Below are 14266 nucleotides of genomic sequence, written 5' to 3'. Positions count from 1 at the left end.
ACAACCTCTGCTGTTGCTAAATCATTTCTATTCTGGAAGGAACAGCTATTAAGCAGCCAAAGCAATACCTTACACATATTATCATGTTTTAGAGACCATGTATTCATGGGTAAATATGCGTCTTGATGTGTAGGCATTTCAACACCAAAATTATATTATTATGAATGAGAATTATGTACTTCCTTCTGTGTGACAGTGAAAAGCTAAAAGCCTGATTACCACTTACTGCCTCCTCTTTATTTGAAATGATAAGACAATTATGAAGGATTCATAAATCTTTGATTTTTCACCATGAAAGGCATGTACACTGTCACGAATGTCGCTGGGCAGTATATCCTTAAATTACCTCTGAAAAGGAATCTGTTTTCTTTTTTGTATACAAACACATCTCTATCTAAAAGATACTTTTCCTTGAATATCAAGCATTTTCATAAAAGGGTCATTTCTGGAATACTCCATGCATAGTATGTTTCTTAATTTTCTGTGTAGTAATTAAAATCCTGATCAACCAAACCAATTTTTATGAATTTGTAATAATAGGATAAGGTAATAATATTTAGATTATTATTATTATTAAATAATTTGTGAGTCATTCATGCCTATAAAAGAGCCTTTTTTTTTTTTACGGAGATACGGTCTCACTACATTGCCCAGGCTGATCTCGAACTCCTGGCCTCAAGTGATCCTCCCATCTCAGCCTCCCAAACTGCTGGGATTACAGGCGTGAGCCACCATGTCTGGCCCCAATTTTTTATTTTAATTAAATTCTGTATAATTTTATTGAGTGCTTGTGCTAAACACTGGGACTCTTTCCCTCAGTGAGCCAAGAGTGGGGGTTTTTGCCTTCTTAGAGTTTACAGTTAATCAAGGAAAACACAGCAAATAAGTATTCACAAGACTGCTGAGTGCTATAAAAAGGGAATGACAGGCACTGATAGAAGCACATGGAGATATGATTTAACGTAAACAGGAGGGCATTACCTCATGGTCTAGAGAATAGTCCATTGTGTACTAATAAATCTTTCCATTAAGCAGTGCCAGAACTAACTTTTCCCACACAAGCCAATTCAGTGGTGCCAGGGCCAACCTAGTTAGTTCTATCGGTTAGAACTCGGAGCTACTGAAGTCAAGGGTTTAATTCCATTTTGGATCACTTGGCTTCCCTCACACAGAGGAATCTCTTTCCTTTCTTCCCCCTACTCTAGCCGGTTGCCATGTCTCTAATAAAATATGTGAACTGGAAACTTGGTGTGAGAATATGACTCAGCATAAACTCTACTGGCAAGTGTGTCTAAGAAAACATGCTGTTGATTGGGTCAGTGGCTCCATTTACGTGTGACTATGAAACTTATTAGTACTCAGACATATCTGGGGAATATCTTTAAATGTAAATGAGAAGGTGAGATTTTGCCAGCTTGTTTATGAAAATCCTCCTTAAATATTTGGAGTAAGGGAAGAAGTGATATTTCATGGAGTCTAGAACTAGACTTATGTACATTAAATTATGTACACTATAATTTTCTAAACCATTCTGCTGTCTAAGAAGGAAAATGAAAGTAGACAGGTTTTTATCAAAACTTTTCAAAATGGACAAGAACAGTATTTCCTCACACCTACTAGGCAATCAAAAATTCTGTTGATTGAATGAATGAATTACTGCAGAGCTGAATCAGTGGACTCAAGTCCTTGTCATATTAAGTGCTTTCTTTTAAAGAACCAAGTTTGCCCTCTCACAAGCTACACAAGATCCAATTTTGTTGGCAAGATGGCATTTTTCTCCAGGCAGCCTCTTTTCAGTGGTCATTTCAGCTTCAGTTTCCTCTAGAGGAGAAAGCAATAACAAGACAGGACTTGGGTGAGGTGATCACCCTGAAAGACAGCAGACAGACAGCAACCCTGACCGTGGCTCCCCCGGGCATGAAGCAGTGGCTGTCCATATGACACCCTGGGTCCCTCCCAACAGACACACTGCAAAAAGAAGGGAAGAAGAAGCAGGAAAGAAAGGCATAAAGGACACTAGAACACTCCTTCCTACTATGACACATATGCCCACCTTGGATCCAGCCAGGGTCGTATGTTTTGTTGAGCAAATCAGACAGTGCCATCTCCCCAAGTCTTGACTCTTACTCCCCAATAAACACTGAAGCACCTTGACACATAGTCCACTTCCTTTCAATCTAGACAGATGGCCACAGAAAATTGTATTGTGTAATTTTACCTTGAAATGAGGCGATGTCACCATGTCATTAGAGAGCTGCACAGATGATTCCAAATAAGGAATTGCCATGGGATTCGGGGAAGGAAAATGCTACAAGGAAAGTAGATATTGATCATACAGCACAATTTTACTGATGCTTGTATGAGTGACCACAACATTTTAGTATCGTGTTATTCTTTCTAAAGATGGTAATTTCTAAAAGCATCTAAATGATTGAATAATGCCCTCTTCAGAATTCTCCATGGAGAAAAGAATCAAGCATGAAATATCCATGCCTCATACATTTCAACTGTATTCTTCAGTAGGAGACGTTTGTTGCTCTGTGACCATCAGTACGTGTGCCTCAGAATGGGAATTACACCTGTGAATGTCTGCCAAGTCATAAACATCTTGATGTTATCATTATATTCCAAAGAAATTGGCCTTTATAAATCACACAAATTCAACAATGTATTAGCACATTTACTATTTTATTTATTTATTTTAGAGACAGAGTCTCACTCTGTCACCCAGGCTGGAGTGCAGTGGCCTGATCATAGCTCATTGCAGCCTTGAACTCCTGGGCTCAAATGATCCTCCCACCTCAGCCTCCCGGGTAGCTGGGATTATGGGTATGTATCACCATACTCTGCTAATTTTTTAATTTTTTTGTAGAGAGGGGGTCTCGCTATGTTGCCCAGTCTGGTCTTTAACTCCTGGGCTCAAGCAATTCTCCCAGAGGGCTGGAATTACAGGTTCGTGCCACCACATCTGCCCATTAGCACATTTAAATTAGGCATAGATGATACCAATGCAATAGTCCCCCCTTATCTGCAGTTTCACTTTCCACGGTTTCAGTTACCCAAGATCAACCACAGTCCAGAAATATTAAAAGGGAAATTCTAGAAATAACAATTAGTAACTTTTAAATTGCTTGCTTGTTCTGAGTAGCACAATGAAATCTTGAGACATCCTGCTCCAACCTACCCAGGAAGTGAATCCTCCCTTTGTCTAATGTGTCCACTCTGTAGATGCTCTCCACTGTCAGTCACCTCAATTATCAGATCAACATTTTTTTTTTTTTTTGAGACAGTCTCGCCCTGTTGCCCGGGCTAGAATGCCGTGGGATCAGCCTAGGTCACAGCAACCTCAGACTCCTGGGCTCAAGCAATCTCCTGCCTCCGCCTCCTGAGTAACTGGGACTACAGGCATGTGCCACCATGCCTGGCTAATTTTTTCTATTTTTAATAGAGACAGGGGTCTCACTCTTGCTCAGGCTGGTCTCAGAGTCCTGAGCTCAGGTGATCCTCCTACCTCAGCCTCCAAGACTGCCAGGATTATAGGTGTGAGCTACCCTGCCTGGCCAGATCCACAACATTTATAGACTATGCTCCCCATCTTATATGGGTGTGGATCATGGCACCCCAAAGACAATTATAATAGTAACATCAAAGATCACTGATGACAGATCACTGTAATAGATATGATAAAAATAAAAAGTTTGAAATATTGCAAGAATTACCAAAATGTGACACAGAGACAAAAAGTGAGCATGTACACCAATAGAAAATGGCACCAATAAATTTGCTCGAGGCAGGGTTGCCACGAAACTTCAATTTGTAAAAAACATAGTATCTACAAAGTATTATAAAGCAAAGTTCAATAAAATGAGGAAACCTGTACATGGGATTGTGTCCTTTTCCTTCTTTTATCTCCTTTTTTTCTTCTATCTTCACTGGCCCTCGAATCCAATATCTAACATTCTATTCTTGTCACTCATGCTAAATTTTTCATTGGCAATCCACTTATTGAATACCTAAAAGCTGGGAAGCAGGGATAGTGATAAACTAGGATGTGAAATTATAAACATTAGCAAATAGAAATCATCTCAAGGGTATTTTTCACATAAAGAACACAAATAAAATAATACCTGCCTAAGACAATGCCCCCTCTCTTGCATTTATTGCTATGAAATCAAATAAATTAAAGTCAGAAAAAGATAAGATAGAATAAAGGAAAGACTGTGGGTACATTATGGCATCTAAGCTTCTGGTAGATAAGCAAACCCACAGCCAAAGATAACAACCCTTGTCTGTAACCTCAAGATCCCTCTGGCTCTGAGCAGAATTGATTAATAAGTAGATAGCTACATTTTTCTATTTTCATTTCAAGGTGTATTATTTCCTAGAGTCACTGGAAATTTAATTTTAAATATGAAATATAATGGTAGATTACTGCAACCTAATATATTCTTATCAGTGAATGCAATTATGCTTCCATTCATTTAAATTCCATATTTCTAATAATTTAGAAAAGTGATTATTGCCACACAAACTGTACAGAAAAGGAAAAGCATGACATCATCTTTAGGAAAATTAGTAAGAGCCAAATTACTAAGTTTTCACTTCCAAGGATTTAGCCTGACAAAAAATTCTAGTTAACAGCAAACTTCTTGCTAAACAATATAATTTAACGAGACTCAAAGAACAGAAAATTAAATCATTTACACCAAATAAGCCTTTCAACAGTAAGATAAAGTTTATTTTATAAGCTCTTCATCTAAAAATGTATCTATAATCAGCATGAGTGCTTGGTTACATTACCAACTTGGCACTTTAAACAGAAAGGTTTGCTTCAATGGCATGATGGTTAAAAACTATTCCACAGTCTGAATTACTTATTGGAGGTCTCCAGCAGAACTAAGTGATTTGACATCTTCTGCAGCTAGAAATGATATTCATACAGCTAAATTCATTAGTCTTATGTAATGAGCTAGTGTATTCATTTTGTTCATATTGATTCTCTCTTGGCCTTGGGCTATGGAAAAATAAATGTCAACCTCATTAAATCATGAGATAACTGCTGCTTATTGACTGCTTTATGTATAGATATGTGTGTGTATATATGCACACATATACATGCATATACACACATATCTATGAGGACATGTACATATATACAATTTAATTTTCTCAACAATCCTATTGTATAGGAATTAGTCATTATTTTAATTATCAGGTGGGGAAACTAAACTTAGTCAGTAAATGGTAGATCTGAGACCAATATCTTTTTAGGTTAGCTTCAAAATCTATAGTAGACTCCCCCATTTTCCTTCAGCGCTTCTCATTATGCATGTTATAGGATAGGTGAGGTTCTATGGTCTGGAGAGGGTTTAAGAGGTATAAAGAATGAGTAATAATATATTTTGAAGAAAGTTTAAAACTTGTTTTGATAGCAAGACAAATATAATAAAACTGTAATAAAGAATACAATAGTAGCTAAAAGCTTTTGGGTCAGGCACTGTTCTAAATTCTTCACATGTAATTGACTTATTTCATCCTTATAACAACCAATTGGGTGAGTAGTAACTATTCCCATTTTACATAAGAATGTCAAACAGCTATTAAGCAGTCAAGCTGGGATATGAACACAAGCACTCTGACTTCAAAAGCTCTTACCCACTATGGTCAGAAAGGCCTTTGGAGGACTAACTGGAAAAAAAGTCCCAATGGGTCAGAAAAGGATTCTCTGCCCAGCACAGGAGAGGATGATTGTGATAAGAATCAATCCCCCCCCCAATGCCCATTCCTACAGCATTGGAGAGAATTCGGGGCCACAGGCACATTAGAGGAAGATTACACAGAGAAGACAATAGTACTGGTTCTTTTCTTCCTGGAAGCCAGATGTTGGCTCAGGCACAAGAGCTTCCTGGCCTCCCGTGAGACTTGGTATTTGCAGTGCAGTCTCAAGAAGGCCGGTTGAAGATGGGAACACAGGAGAGGATGATCATCACAAGAATTAAGCCCCCCACTGCCAATTCCTACAGCATTGGAGAGAATGCGCAAAGCTCACATTCCAGCTGGGAAAATAATAACACTAAATGGTTTCCATGAATGAGGTTTGGAGAGTACAGTGTATATTACCAGGGAAATATAGTGCCTACTTGCTTGGGCCATTGTGAGCATTAAATGAGTTATCCCTTGTAAAGTGCTAAGAAAAGGGCCTGACACATAGTAAGCTCTATATCAGTCTTTGTTCAATAAAATAAACAGATATCTACACTCAGTGGACAGGCTCAATGTCTCAAATTCAACTTATCTTTCTCCTTCCCCACACTCACCATCTTATAATATTTAACCTTTGCCATTCCTTGAGTGCAGCACAGCTTCTGTCTCGCTCCTGACTCCATGGGCGGAGGGTGGGACTGGGGAAGGAGTCAGGCAGTCAGGAGAGACTGGACAAGCTCTTCTAATCTAAATAAACAACACTGTGAACAAATCCTAACCACCAAGCGGATGTCACAAATAATAAATACTCTGAGTTCAGAGGAGATTGAGATCTCTGTGGGCAAAGTTATGATGAATTTATAGAAGATGGAAGAAAGAATAGAATGAGACGTGGAAAGGATGTGAAGAAGACATTTCAGGAGACAGAAATAGTGGCAGAGAGGGAGCAGAAGCTGGAAACACATATTGAGTCCAGAAATCATTGTTTCCCCCAAATTTCTGCTTCCTGGAAGCTGCTGCCTCTTGTATTGTTAGCTCAGGTGAGAAAATGTGCACTAATGTGTCAATGACATGAATACATTTATTTCCTAAAAACTATCATTTTCCAGGGTCTTAAATTCAGCCTCTCCAATGTTCCCTTAGAATAATTTTTCTTTCATATCAAAAACAAAACCGGTTTCTTAACCTCAGTTTTGATTTAATTTGGTATGTGTATTTCTGGTCCTTTTAGTTTCTTAGAATTTTGGTTCTATGTTTCCAGTCGTTTTTAGGATAAGGAAATCATTTATAATTTAAAAATATTTTGTGTGTTATGCAGTTTCTCTTTCAGGAGGAATAAAAGCTATCATTATTTTTTTTTTTTTTTTGAAAATATGGCTTCCTTTTCCAAGTTTTATCCCTGGGTACCTGTTCTTCACTTGGTTTCCTGCAGACATAATGATAGAAGCACTATACATTCTCTGAGCTACCACAGTTTAGGTAAAGCTATTACAGATTTTATTATATTCCATAGGAAAAAAAAATAAGGCCCTTACTGTTCGTTGGATTGCTTTTGCAATTTATAAAAATGTCAGTAAAACAGCACTTTGAAAATGCCCTCACCTTCCACCATAGGCAATAAATGTCCATGGGGGAAATTTCTGTTGGCTTCATTGCAGATCCTAAGTCATTCAGTGTAAATGCCGCTTCCAAATGGGTTGTCACGGGTTAACTTGGATTCTCTTGTTCTTTACAATGCTTTAAATTGTTCCTTTCTACCAATGCACTTGTCTGCTTAAGCCTTCAGAATTTTAACAGTTTTAAATTTTGCATGACTTTCCAGAAAAATACAAACTGGTCTTCCACTTTCTCCACTTCAGCAGTTTCCATGGATTGGTGTTAGGTTTCGAACAGGTCAAGGTTGCAAAAAAGGGATTTAAATCAATCCTCGGCCTTCCTCAAGTGGCTCCACCTTGGACGTGGTGGTAGAAAAAATGCAGTTGATCCTCGCTGCTCCTTGTCCTTCTCTGACTTTCCCCATTCTCACCTCCAAAAATGAAGAAAGTCCCATCGTGTCAAGTTACCTTTGTGTTATTACATCTCTTGATGATATTTTTGAATGTTTTGCTCCTTTTGAAACTGAATTTCAACATTTACATGTGCCATTTTCTCTTTCCTCTCAAGGAGTTCTGATTGAGGGGGTTCTGGCCCCTGGGGGAGGATGGACCCATTGAAGTTCAATCAGATCCTCTCTGGGCTGAAGGCCTTGTTACTGACTGAAACAGACTTTCAGCGTCCTCCTCACCAAATCCATTCTCCTCTTCCTCCAGGGCATCATATAGAAACTAAATGTTATGGCCACCCTTGCAGCTAATTATGGCCATGTGACTCAATTTTTCACCAACAAATGTAAGCGGAAGCTATGGATTCAACTTCTGCTTCACTTGGTTAACAGAAAACGATTTGTCCTGGACTTGTTTTACTATTTCTTTGTGCCAGCTGGACATAGACATGCCTGAGACGTAAGCCAGTCCCCTGGGAAACAGAGGAAAATGCTGGAAGCAACCTATGCCCCTGAATGACCATTTAGAGCAGAGCTGCCCTATAGCCTCAATCAGTTAGATTGTTGCAGGACGGAAAAGTAAGCTTCAGTCTGTCGCAAGCTCCTGTATATTGTACATTTGGGGCTTTTTGATTCACGGCTTATCCTTTACTTTGACTGTTCCTCTGAGCCAGGATGGATTTGTTCCTTTTTCTCCCATATTATCCCACAGGGCATGTAAATACCCCGTGGATGTGGCCTCTGCTACAGTCATTCCACATATAATCCATTCAATCAATGTTTAGCGAGCTCATAGTTCACACAGCACTCTGGGCTAGGCATTGTGCAAGAAATGACAGTAGCCTTGCTTCTCAGAAAAGAGAGGAAACAGGCCCAACAGGAAAGACCATGAGAGACCTCCTAAAGGATGCAGTGGAGGATGTGGGTTTCATGTATGCAAAAGATTTCACAAACAGAGATGAAGGAATGGAAATTTTAAGCAAAAGAGAATACACTAATAAAGAGACAGAGGCAAAAAAAATTCTTCAGCTTGGCAAAAGTGTGAGGGGCATGATGAGAAAATGGGAGATAAAACCAAAAAGATAAAGTCAGAGGCCATCTTTGGAGAAGTAGCAGGTCAGGTAGAGTGTGAGAGCCTTGGATGGCAGGCTTTAGCTAAAGGATGGAAAAGCTTTTTCCAAGTAGCATAATTCAGCCAGGCCAAGGCAAATGTTCTTTTCCTCTTTGTATTTGAAATGACTTCTGTTGCTGAACAACTGAAAGCTTTAACTGAGTGAATTGCCAGGAAAATAGGAGACACTTTATAAATATTGATAGTACAGCGTTAATATTACTTTCACAGCTAGGGGTAGACCATGCCACTTATTTAGTTACTGTTTCTACGAGAACGCTAACTTTTTTCATATCAATTTTCTAGTATGATCTAGTATGATCCATGAATTATAAGGGAAATGCTAAGCTGATTGAAATGTATTTTAGAACTACATAAGCTCTAAATCTTCCGTGTTGCAGGCACTATGCTAGTTCCTAGAGGTAATAATAAGAATAACAAGATAGGGACTCTGCTCATCATCTGGTGACATGTGCTAGGGAACACAGAAAAGAGAAAAATTACAAGACAACTGCCACATGTGAGAAACACTCAGGCTACCTTACGTAGACATTCATGTGGCAAAGAACTGAGGCCTCCTGCCGACAGTCGTGTGAGTGACACTTCAAGGAAGTAGATCCTCCATCCCCACTCAAGTCTTCAGTTACTGATGACCCTGGCAATTTCTTTACAGCAACCTCAGAAGAGACTCTGAGCCAGAATCACCCAGCCAAAACTGTTCCCAAATTCCTGACCCACAGAAACTGTGAGAAACCTATGTTTGTTGTTCTAATCCACTAAGTTTGAGAGATAATTTATTACATAGCAATAGGTAACTAACACAGACTTTAGTGAAAATGAACTTAAAAATGGGATGCTAAACATTGCTGATGGGAGCAAACCTTTTCACCCAAGATGGACATTGTGGAAAGATTTCTTAGTATGTGCAAGCTGGTCATTAATTGAAAAAAGCACAAATTGTACGTACTGAGAATATACAGCCACAAAATTTCTCCTTGGCAACTGATCACAATTCCATCCTGACGTACTGATCTTCCAAAAAGGCAAGCAAAGAGGGTCTGATGAAGCAGGAGGTTAAGAATGAGATTAATTTTCTCGGCACTCAAAAGAAATTGGACTGGCTTCACAAAGGATGGCATAAAATGTGTGCAGATCTCCAAAAGCATGTTAAATCTTTGACAAATAACTATGGGTTAATTCTAAAAATCCCAAACAAAATAAACTGCCCTGACCCATTAAGTTTCAAAATAAAATAAATGAAATATAATATAATAAACAATAAAATGCCCATAAGGGAGAAAGAATAAGAGGTAAGACCTGGAAATATTTCCAACTAATGAGACTGATTTGTCGTTTGACCAATTCTGTTGTTTCTTGGCACCTTTAGATTTCCCTACCTCTCACTGTTCCCTTTCTTCTATTTCCATTAGAAATGACCCCACTTGGTTCTAATAATGAAGCATTAATACTTTCATCAGCAAGGATATATTCTCCACTGACTGTGTATCATTATTTCCTTCCATAAAACATGTGCCAAAGTCCCAAATCTCTTGCTCTCTTCTGGCTCAGATCTGAGAGCAGCCCGGCTCCTGCAGATTTTCTCTATGACTCCTACCCTTCCTCCTGATCCGCGACATGATGACCTTTTGCCCACTGTCTGGCCTGAGAACCTGGCCCACAGTTAGTGCTAAATATATGTTAGTTGCTTTGTCATTGCCATAACCATTAACATCATCACCACCATCCTAATTCCTTGTCCAGCTTTCTGACCCTTTGCTCCCTAGCTGGTTATCTTTGGTGGGCAATCCTGTCCAATTGGTGGTGTGGACTCACAATTTTGTCTGCTCAGAAATCCAGAACCTACCTGACCACTCCTTATCTTAGCCGATTTCCCCCCACCCACCCATGCCTTCCTGAATCTTTGGTATCTATATTTCCTCCTTCCATAGAATCACAGCTTATTAGAGATAGAAGGCACATTAAAGATCATCTTGCTTAACCACTATATTTTAATGGTGAGAAAAGCAAAATGTAGTATTAGTAGGTGGAATAACTAGAAGAACCTACTTTCCACTCTTCAAGCCCAAGACACCCTTCTCTATAACCATGATTCTTAGCCAAGGAGGATTTTGACACCCAGGGAAACATTTCTGATATTGTCACAACTTAGGGGTGGAGCTATGCTACTGTCATTTAGTGGTATTTAGCAACATTCTTGGCCTCTATCCACATTTAACCCTACAACTGTAGATGGTGTTATATTATGTAGGAGGGAAATGAGGTTAAGAAATTAACCCAAGGACACTTAGCTAGTAAGTACAAAAGCCATCAATTCCAGGTCTATCTGGTTTTGAGACACAATCCACTCTCCACCCTGGTGCCCTTGTGAAAAGAAAAGACTAAACCTGCAGTGTCAGTATTATATTATATTATATCATATTATGTATTATACTATATTGCCATTTTTTAATTTTCCCAAAATTGGACCATTTATAGTTCTATTGAATTTTGCAAATATAAGCTTTTCCTCAGGGGAAGAACACTACTACTGTTCTCACTGGGTGAGAAAAGGAAGTGGCCTCAGTAAGTGGTGTGGGCCCTGGGCCAAGTCTCGGGGGCAGTGCTGCAACGATTCGCGAGCTCTGCACAGCAGAGAAGACAAGGACAGCACTGGCAGCTGGAATAAGTTACCATATTTTGTTCTCATTTGAATCAGAACTACATGAGGAAAGAGAAATATTTCCTGGATTTGTATGTACTTTTCTTTCACAAGTATTTCCTTTGTAAGTTGATATGCACCCCCCCCCGCCCCAGGCCTTCTGCCAAAAAGGGCAGGCTTTCTGTGTGCTCTTGGATACGAGGCAGCTGGCACCAGGTCCACAGAGCCCTGACAAGAGTGTGGAGGGACAGGAACAGACAGAAAGTGAACAGCCTGAGCAAGAGTGAGACCCCGTCTCTACCAAAAATAGAAAGAAATGATTTGGACAGCTAAAAATCTATATAGAAAAAATTAGCCGGGCATGATGGCGCATGCCTGTAGTCCCAGCTACTCGGGAGGCTGAGGCAATAGGATCACTTGAGCCCAGGAGTTTGAGGTTGTTGTGAGCTAGGCTGACGCCATGGCACTCACTCTAGCCCGGGCAACAAAGCAAGACTCTGTCTCAAAAAAAAAAAAAAAAGAGAAAACGAAAATGAGAAACAAAATCTCCTAAGAAGATCTTTCAGAGTTTATCTTGTCAACGACCTGCAAGAAGAGATGGAGAAGCAAAGCAAAGCCCTTTGGTTTCTATGACGGTATTTTAACAAGGCAATGTGGCAGTTTCATTGCTGGTGCTCTGACATGTACTATGTTCAGACCCAGCCATCAGCATCCATGTTATCTGTCCAACCCAGGGCCTGATGTTTTGTTAATGATTCAAAGTGTGTTTTTATAATTTTTTGCTCGTGCGCAATCTATATACACAGACAAATCTGCAAAATCATAATAGCATTTTGATGGAATCATGTTGCCTCTCAATGGAATCTGATTGATAATTTGGCTCCAATCCTTATAATTACTTGAGTGACATGAGACCTAGAATGATCAGTGAGCCCATGGTCACTAATTACCATGAATAATACTTTGACAAATCACAGCTCCTTTATTCCTTTCTCTTTCCTCAACATTATTTCTAACTTAGCACTGATATCTTTTCATTGCTTATTTGTTTGTATGACTGATTCTCCTAGAAGCTTGTAAATTCCTTGAAGATAGGAACCATGCCCCATTTTTCTCTTTATCCCCAGAGCCTAAGATAATACCTGGCACAAATTAAGTACTTAATAAATATTGGTCAAGTTATCTAAGGAATGAACAAGTAATTAATTGCATGAGTGAATGAATAAAATAACAAACCATGACCACTGGATTTCTCAGAAGATTTTTCTCTGCCATAGATAAGGACACAAAGCCCACATTTTGCCACTGTCAGAGCACCAGCAAGGGAGGAGTCTCTGTCACACTGGGAAATTTTCTTTGGGAGTGAAACCCAAGTAGCCACTGAACGCTATTCAGAGCTGTGAATAAAGATATCGACTTTCTAGGGCTGTGTTTACTGCACACACAACTTAGCTTGAATATTAATTACAGTGCTGACGAAGTATAAACTTGCCATCCCAAAACCTCAACAGGAACTGGAACAACCAATATTGTTCAAGCACAGTGAGTTTTGTGTCTTCTACCTTCCAAAGGTTAAATACCTGCACCCTGGGGGCAATGAACTCGATGAACACCACAGTCCCTCCATGCTCCAGCATCCTGTCACCAACAGGGCACTAGGCAACCCTACAGAACTCTAGAGATGCGATTCTAAAATAACCTTATATAGCATGTCCATGCTATTCAATGTGAAGTCTTCGTATGATAGATGGCAAGTTGATTTTCTTCCTAGTCTCAGTTTTCTTGTCTGAAAAATGGAGATAATTGAGTGAGTTTATAGTACTCGACAAAGAACCAGAAACACACTAAATAAATGTTAACTGTTAAGATTTATAATATAGTCCCTGATGCTAATGATGTAGGAAAAATAATTATTACAATATGCTAAGTGAACAAAGAGCTGTAAGGTCAGAATCCTGCAGGAACACAAAGAGAATATCCAATCCTTCAAGATGTTGCCTCATCTGAGACTTGGAGGATAATTAGGAGTTTGGGTGCAACCCAGTAGAAAGGAGAGGAAGAGGGAACAGCATGGGCAACTGCACAGAGGTCAGAAACCTCATGGTGTAGGCCAGACATGACGAGCAGGCTGGTGCCACTGGAGTGCAGGACTGGAGGTACGGCAAGAGAGGCAGGCAAAGGCAACTAGAATGGACTTTGTCCTGCAATGAAAGCCACTGAGCTGTGTTAAAAAAAAAAAAAAAAAAAAAAAAAAGAGTCACTTGACCATACCTGCATTCAGAAAGAAATTACTTATAGCTGGGTAGAAGATGGTGATAATGTGGAACTTACCTGAGCCCTAGGAGGAAGGGGAAGATTCTCTCTTTCCCCTAGCTCCCTGACCTTTGGCCCAGCTTGCAGCCCTCCCTAGCAAGTGCTCCTGAGAACAGGCTGGCATCAGGACGTCCTCCAGTCTACTGTGCAGTCAGGCCATTCCCCATCATCCCACTTGCCCACAGCCGGTTCTCTCTCTAGCCTTGTGTATTGCTCTCCCTTAGGATGCTTGCAGATCTCATGGTCAGAGCCTTTCCCCTATTGCCATAGGCCCTTCCTCCCTGCCCCCCTATCCCCTCCTTTCAACAGTCCTTTTAAATAAAGTCTCTTCTTAGTAAGTCCCAACTTGTGTTTTATTTGACAATGGGTTGGACAGGAGCAAGCCTGCAGACCACATGGGCACTGCTGCAATAGTCCAGGCCAAAACGTCTCAGCTAGG

The sequence above is a fragment of the Lemur catta genome, chromosome 9, assembly GCF_020740605.2.
Source record: "Lemur catta isolate mLemCat1 chromosome 9, mLemCat1.pri, whole genome shotgun sequence".
In the NCBI taxonomy this organism is placed as follows: domain Eukaryota; kingdom Metazoa; phylum Chordata; class Mammalia; order Primates; family Lemuridae; genus Lemur; species Lemur catta.
The sequence above is the reverse complement of the archived record's forward strand: the minus strand, read 5'-3'. Positions refer to the sequence as shown.